The sequence below is a fragment of the Mastigoproctus giganteus genome, chromosome 3 (genome assembly GCF_048544385.1).
Source record: "Mastigoproctus giganteus isolate SK-2022 chromosome 3, ASM4854438v1, whole genome shotgun sequence".
NCBI classification, from domain to species: domain Eukaryota; kingdom Metazoa; phylum Arthropoda; class Arachnida; order Uropygi; family Thelyphonidae; genus Mastigoproctus; species Mastigoproctus giganteus.
This window is the reverse complement of record NC_143577.1, coordinates 54932186-54940814: the sequence shown is the minus strand read 5'-3', so window position 1 is coordinate 54940814 and position 8629 is coordinate 54932186. Positions and strand designations below refer to the sequence as shown.

General features: G+C 35.1%; 1 long non-coding RNA gene across 1 annotated transcript; it reads left to right on the top strand.

Annotated features, from left to right (window-relative positions):
• Positions 1-852: 852 nt before the first annotated feature.
• Positions 853-7801, top strand: LOC150088019 (uncharacterized). The gene is made up of 3 exons (XR_016546773.1): positions 853-986; positions 6911-6994; positions 7179-7801. It is a non-coding gene; the product is annotated as an uncharacterized LOC150088019 (long non-coding RNA).
• The last annotated feature ends 828 nt before the right edge of the window (positions 7802-8629 follow it).

Here is an 8629-nt window from a genome sequence, read left to right as displayed (position 1 = left end):
TTTACCATAATTATTATTATTATTACTATTATATTATTAATAACTTTAAATGTGATATAATTTATAAAGCTACCTTATTCATACGTATACAGATTTTTGATATTTTTTTTTATTATTTTAATTTGTTTTTTTATTGTTATTTTCGTGTAAATTTTATTTTTGGTTTTAATAATTATATCGCTATCGATGTGAATCGCTAATTCCATGCTTATTTTATTATTATTATTTTTTTTTTTATTTTTATTTTTTGGCACATGCGTTCACGTGTATGTGTTAAGTGAACTGTAAGGAATGCGCATGCTTGCTGCCCTGATGAGTTGTTCTATAGTGTTTAGTAATTCAATAAAATAATTTATTTATTTAAAAACTGCTAACGGTGTTATTTTTCTCCATTTTTTTTAAAGTTTCTCTTATTATGAAGGAATAGGTGCACGCGAATTGCGATGAATAGCCGAGATTGGAAGACTTCATCGTTAACATTATTAACTACGTGCAGATATAAGGAGACAAAACTGTTTGCGTGTTCATAAATTGTATTTATCTTTATTCTCTCAAACAGTTCGTTATCCGTAGTCATTCCATGTCTCATGATCCAAATTAATGGCCTTTAACGTATTTCAACCATGTTATAGTCATTAACTTCCGGGAAGTACTGGCTTTTTGCCAGCTTAAGGTTTCATCAACGAACAAAAAGAAGACGAGGAGCAATACGAAACGAACCCTAAGAACTACCATTGGTTAACAGGTAGCATCTTTATCTTACATCCGTTCTCTTAACTGTTGCGTGATTGGTGAACTGATGCACCCGACACGCTTGGCTTTTGCGCACAGCACTTAACATCGTTGCCTAACAACCGCTGACATAGTCAATAAAAGCACCACCAGTCTGGAATTATACATCAGTATTTCAGAATTTTCTCTCCCAGGTACCTAAGAGTCAACGTACATTGTGTCCATCATGCCTGACCCAGCTTGCAAATGTGGAGGTACAATATATAATTGTCCAATTCTTATTTTAAAAATAACCAAATAGTTACTTATTTTTATTCCTATACAATATATATTATTGTAATATTTTAATTCATTTTTTGTATATTTTAATGTTACGAGACACACCTCATTTTAATTATAGTTAATAAGTACCAGAATTTATGAGTTTATTATTTGTGTTCTTTGGTATGAGGTTGTTCATACTGGTACAGTTTAGTGCGTGTGTATAATTACAGAATAGTTTTTATTAACGATGCGTTTTCATAAAATTGTTTGAGATTTACAACTTACTGAAACGAAGAGATGATTTTGTGACTGTTAGTAAAGTGAATTAGCTAGAATGAAAACATTACATTAATGCTGATACCACTTTCATTTTTAGATTTTTCTGGCGAATTTATTATATAATTTTTCGATAGGTTTTTGGAGGCATGAAGTGAAAATTTTAAAGCAAGTTTTGTTTTCCTTTTAAATCGATATTTATTGATTATTAGACTGTTTAATTTTTCATATAACGCGAGGATCTGGAAATAACAGCGAATTACTAAGGATAAAGTAAAATCGAAATGATAAATAACTCACTGTATTTGTTTTTAATGTTTAACAATTAGAATTTCATTATTAATCTTATTAATAAAACTAAACGAGCCACAATAAATTGTTATTTTTTTAATTCAAATAACAAATTAACAGTTTTTCACAAGTAAAGACAAAATATTTTATCTCTAATTAATTATATCGCGCAATTTAGCTGTTAAAAGTTATTTTTCGAGAGGTAAGTGAGTGGTAATATGACCTGTAAGGAGAAGTCACTCCGTGCGTGTAATTTATAAAATATAAAATTTTTAAAAACTTCTCAAAGAATTTCATTTTTACTATTAATTAAAAACACAGTCAGTGTCAGAAAAATTGCCCTACTCCAAAAGTGTAGAAAAGCGTAGATCTGAGTATATGCGTAAAAATAGGTAAAGTTAAAAACAAGACATGTTCAAAATATCAGAACAAAGGATCTTGTAGTTGTTTCTAAAGGACTTCAGCACAAACGCTGTCACTCGTGGGACAACAGCGTCCATAGACGCTAGACGGAAACACATACGCAGCGAAGCAGTATTAATGATGCTGATTATTGATGATTTTCGAAGCATTATTAATTATGTTGTTTCAATTTTTGCATTAACCTGCAGTACGTCAAAAAAGTGTCTGATATATTCTTAAGGAGCATCCCTCCAAGCATCGGTTAGTTGCTCACTTAAAACTGCTATGGCTTGTGTTGGGAGAGGAATGGCTCATTGGTTGCTGTTTCGTCATGTCCCAGATATGCTCAATAGGAACAAAATGAGATCTAAAATGCTAGAAAGATGTTTCGACATTGAAGAGAAACCGTCTGACGAAAAGGTCAAGCATTGTCCTGCTGGAGACAAGGCAAAAAGACCGGTCTAAATACAGTTTTAATGTAACTTCGGTCTTTGCGATTACTTTGAACTAAAAGCACTACATACGGTTTTGTGATTGCCGGTGTTCCATTTGTATACCTTTGTTGAATACAAGCTGGAACATCTCTTTATCAAGGCGTCACCACATACGGATCTTTTTATCACCCTTCCCATACAAAATCTTGACAGTGACAATCGCCACTTTATTTCAGCTAACTTTATTTCTGTGCCACAGAAGTCTCGATGGCATGCGGCAAAGGTAAGCAGAAGCAACACAACATAAATGCAATCCTCCCCTGTCAGTTGTCTATGAACGGTGTTTCTTGATATTAAATGTCACAATGATGAATTAACATCATTATCCGCATCCTTTCTGGGATTTATTCGTTCCTTAAGCTCTGATATTTGTCTGGTTGCGCCAGATTCTGGAGAATCCAGACAAATGGCTTAGGAGGAGTTGCTGTCCACTGGTATCAACATCGACCAACACCTCTAGACACAACAAATCTCGTACAACATGAGCACAGTGACTACACTAATGTATCTAATGCTTATTTTCTCTTCCAGCTTATTGGCCTGTTTGATCATTTGCGATGTACTGATATTTTCACAGTTCTATTAGGGTTGAGCAACTTTTCTGACACTGAACGTAACTTATGATTGCAAATTGAAACTGTATTGTTGGCTTACATTAAATCACGGTATTTATTCAAAGGAAAACGAAGTATACATTAAGGTGCTTCTTTATTAGGTACATATACCTACTAGTGAGTAAGTCCTCCCTTTAGCCTTCGAACAACTTGGATGCGTCGTGGCATGAACCCAATTGCTTTCCACAGTTATTAAAAATTCGATGGTTGCAGATCTATACTCCGAAGAGCTCATTCCACCTAATTCCATAGGTGCTCATTCGGTTGAGATCTGGTGACTGGAGGGCCACCGTAGGCTGAATTCACTCTCTCATGTTTCTAGAATCACTTCTTTACAATTCTGGCCTTATGGCATTGTGCATTATTCTGCTAGAAGAATCTGTTCGCAAATGGATGCACTGCATTAATGAATGGTTGGAAACACATTTGACCTCTCTCTTGGCATGTCAAGAGAGGTCAAATGTGTACCACAGAAATAATCACCATTACATTGCCACCACCAACCTGCGTTGTTGACACCTGGCAGGATGGATCTCCATGGATTCATTCGGTTTTCGCCACATTCTGGTTCTCCCATCAGCATGAAAGAGCAAGAACCGGGATTCGTCAGACCAGACAAAGTTTTTCCTATACTCCACTGTCCTGGCCCCACTGTAATGCTAGAGATGTGTTTCTGGTGACAGGAGTGGAACCAGGTTTGATTGCTGGCTGCGATACCCGATCCGTAACAATGTACGGGTTTTGTAAGTGCTGAATTACCTGTTTGATTGTAATTGCTGTACTGGGTTGTTATTATTTGGCTGTTCTGTTATTTTCCTCAAATTTTGTCAAGTCTTGGCCTTTAGCATCAATGAGCTGCCTCCAACCACAAGATCGCCGTTCACTGAATGTTATTTCATTATTGGACCAAACTTAGTACACCCGAGATCATTCGCAAGTGAAAACTCCATTGAGGATTAGAGTTTCCGAACTTCTTTGCAAATTCCTTTTCTTAAAAGCTCTCGCTTTTGTTGTTTGTTTGTTTTTTTTTTTGTCCATGTCAATTTTTATTATTAGAAGGGATAGCGAATATGAATAAACACTTCAATAATTGATTTTTTATCTGCTGGTTTTAAATTGAAGCCAATTGTATTATTATTATTATTGCAATAAAGATTTCTAATAATCTTTTTGTTTAGATAGAACTATTTCGCAGGAAGTTAAAATAAGTTCAACGTTTCAGATAAAATATGTCGTGGCATATTGAGAAACCAAAGGGAAAGCTACATGAACCAAAGGGAAAGCTGTTTCCCTTTGGTTCATGTAGACGTAGTTATTTGCACCTTAACACCCATTACTAGCAGCGTGACAGCCACGCTATGGGGTGACTGGCAGGTATACACTTAGCTAGCAGCCTACATTCCTTTCAGTCCGGTTGGCTTTTTGAAAATGTAACAAAGCGAGGTAGATAACGAATTAACAACTGTTGCAGGTAGTTACCTCACGCGAGCGGATGCGCTGGATAAAAAATTCACCCTACAGCTATAAAATTCTTTCCCGCTCTCCATTAAATGGGCTACCCCACTGACTATCATTACCTGTTTTTTCCTTCTTATTTGCATTCCAATTTTATGCGAGAAACAAGTTCCTCCGAGGGAAAGCAACCCCTCTTTCAATTTCGAGTCCGGTTTACTTAACCTGCGTTTTACAATAGAGTACTGATATTAATTTGCCGCTTGTTAATTGCATTTCTGTAAAACGCTAACATCATTTCGGATTTATGTAGTGGTACAGCAACTTTCCATTCATTTTTTAAAGTGGTAAAGAGCAGACGCAGGGCATTTTTGCCCTAAAAAATTTCGGTTTTCTTCTCACATCCATACATTCAATCATAGAATACATGCAGTATACACAGACAATCATGGTCTTAGCTTCCTCGCATAAATTTTTAATAGCCCTACCCAGTTACTGTGTTTGCTTTTACTAAACAATCATGGTGGTATTTTCAGGAGACTGACTTCTTTTCAGTCGCCTGAGACCGACTGGCTTCCTGTCGAACATTTTGCTAAATTAGAATACAGCTAACTTATTCTAGCATTTATTAAGTGATTTGTTAATAAATTCTAGAACAGTTAGCCATATCTCAAATGGTTGTTCAATCTGCAATTTGTTTTCTGCTTGAACTACTACTAGTCATGAAAACGTTTAAATCTGAGCAAAAAATACTGGGAAGAAAGATATCTATTCCACCTCTTGAACTGATTTCAATTTTAGAACTATACCAAATTATACTACAACTCCTCCTCCTCCTGATCCATTTCCCCTCTTTCTTACCCTAAATCAACTTCTCTTGACTCTGTCCCACAGATTATCTTAATCCTCTGTTTTGTTTTCAAATATTTTCTTTAAGCCACATATTTTATTTATTGTAGAATCTAAATTTTAAATTCGACGTCATATTATCATCTATGAATAAACGAATATAATAACTCGGTCTCCTTAATCTTCTTAACGAGGATTAGAAAAACTGTGTTAATGTTCTTTGTCTATTAGCTTTCAAACTGTATTTTTAAAATACACAGTTATTGAATTACGCCATCAAAGTATTTTCTAGGAATACTGGAGTTTCGTGGAACATGGGTCGAAAACCACGGCACTATGGAACAAAGCACTACATTGTATTCTACAAAAGAAAAATAAAACGGACTTGTGCTTTCGTGTTTTAGCAGGCGAGCTCCAGTGACCTTCATATGTTCATTGAATTACTTGACAAACAACTTTACTCGCTGTTGGGATATAACAAAAATGGTATCTCGTTCCACGGATGCTAGTTAGCCTATATCTGATATATAATTAATGTCGAGAGAAACATGGTGTAGCCCGCTTTGGTAATTTAAAAACTATTTTTCTGAAGGTTGTAAGATGAGATGTAATAACAACTGAAAAACATAGCAGCAAATGTCCCTACTGGGGAAAAAAAAAGACACTGGAGGAGAAAGAGGAAACGGATTGGGAGGTACCTCTCTGATAAAGAGAGCTATTGTGCTGAAAACAAGAAAAAAAGTAGTAACAAGAGTAAGATTGTTTGGTGTATCCGACGTCTGACTTCTTCGAAAACTGCAAAAACACATTTGATGCGTTAGCTCATTTGAAAAACTGGAATTCGCTTTCTTTCTTTCTCTTTTCTCTCTTTTGTTGTTCTTAAAGTCGGCTCCCACAGTTAATCACAGGCGTTTTAAGGCCCATGTCAAGTGCCTTGTGTTTTTAATTCAAAAATAAATTACAGCCATTCCACTGCGGATAATCTGATACAAGTGGATGAACAAAGGTCACCGACTTCAGCTGCACCGGACCTATCGTGATATTAGCAAACCGAAATCACAGGCTCGTTCACCCTGCAGACCACCTGGGAAAACAAAATTTCTCAGTTGAGTGTGGACACAAAGAAGAAAGGAAACCAGTTCTTCAATCTCTCGCCATCCTGTTCTTGAATTCCAACTGTCGGACAGTACGAGGGTTATTGTGCTTGTAACTTATGGCACCTGCTTTGTGCACATGAAACAGATACACGAGTACCAATAATTCTTCGCTATGATGTCTGGTGAATCGTTCAGGTGGCGCTGTAATTGTCCTGCCACTGATACATGTACTTTATAAACGTAAATAACACTAGCTAAGCTTATTTAGCACTATTTTTCAGGGAATTGTCACTAGAGACCACGCACTATTTGTTGAAGATCAGTATGTTTTGAAATAGGCTCTCACAACGATGTAATTTGCTTTTAGTATTATTTTTAAAATATTTAATTCGCCTTTTGGTTATTACCCAAGTATAACAAACATCTTTTTTATTCCTAGATGCTAACTGCACCTGCCAGGAATCATGTAAGTGCGAAGAAGGAGCATGCACTTGTTCCAAGTGTCCGAAGAGTAAAAGTCCAGGTAAGTTAATATAATTGCTGTAATAACTGTTATAATTAATTCACTTTTAATAACAATTATAAGTATAAATGCATGCTCTGAAAATAGGTATAAAAGCTTTTAACAGTTAGATGTACAGTATTGCCAGTTACGTCTACAGGAACCGGTGTTTAACAAACTCTTCTATTTATTTATTTCTTTTCAGATGACAAAGAAGATGGAGAAGCTGCGAAGAAGTGACCACCAATTTATTGTAACATGTACGCAATGTGTTTAGTTCCTTAATTTTATGAGGTGTTGAACGCTTCTGTTCCTAATATTATATATCGTGTTTTATTATGTGAATTTAAAAAAATAAACTTTTATAGTACAGACGATTTTTAATTAAAGAAAAACTTTGTACTTGCTTATAGACTTCTTGTTCTTTTGAGTTCTTGTAGATAAGAAATGCAACACTTTTTTGTGGTAATTCTAAAAAGTAAAACTAATGAGATGCACTTCGCTGAAGTTAAAATCATATTTAAAAATGATCCTTTCGTTATATGAAAATTTTTGTGCTTTTACTTAAGCAAGTTTCGATTCTTAATTTAAATGTTTGTAATGAAATGTGAATTTGTTTTCTTAAAGTAAATACTTATTAAATTGAAATATATTAATACATTATCGGAATATAATTAATATTGAGGAATATTCAACAGTTCTGTAATTTACTTCGATTGGTGTTGCTAAATGGGTAGCTTTATATTACTTTTATGTTTGGAAGCTAATGGATGACTAAGAAGTTCAAATTTCCTGAAAAATATTTTTTAATAAAAAGTTACAAAACAATATCATCGTTTGTTTAAAAGTTTTTCAATCATAGATTTTGTTTGCAAAAGACTTTTTGCGTATTTACTGGTTAAGACTGTTGTTCACAATTACACAGTTACAAAACAATTTTAGTTTTCGTGCCATGAGAGATGTCTGAGACTTTCTTATTGTGAGATTCGCGTTGAATCTATTATGTGATGCTGATGGTAGCGTGTACCCAACAGACTTCATCTACTGGTAAATACCTGGACGTTTTTTACGTAAGGAAGCCTGCTCACATTAATGAAAATATTTTATTTTTACTTCAGAATGTGTGATACACATTCATCTAGTGATAAACCACAGACAGATAGAGAATTCTCTGGAAGAATAAATGAAAATGAGTGGTGTATTGTTTCGAAAAGCTCAGAAATCAATTTAGAGACATTTAAGGAACGTGAATTTACTGAAACTTCTTTGAAATGTATTAAAAATGGTGCTCAAAACTGTACATGGAGAGTTCGCTTGTTTGAGAAATCTTTCCAACCGCTTGTGAATATTTTTCTTAAAATGTGTCTTAAAGAAGATTCAGAAATTTCAATGTCTTCCGTCTTTCCGAAATCTTAAAATTTCGGAAAGACGGAAGACATTAGCACCAAGCTCGCAACAGTATGCCCTTTGGTCTGAAATAATGGGCCCTCGAGGGTAGCACAGTTGGTAGGATCGCCGTCTTCCCCACACTGGGTGGAAAAGACCTGAATTTGAGTCCTGTCGATGACGTGAGGAATTTTTATGGGCCTTTTTCACAACGTGGCTGAGTTAGTCGGTCGCAGGCGAGGGGAGAAAGTCGACCTCAGAACAAGCAAT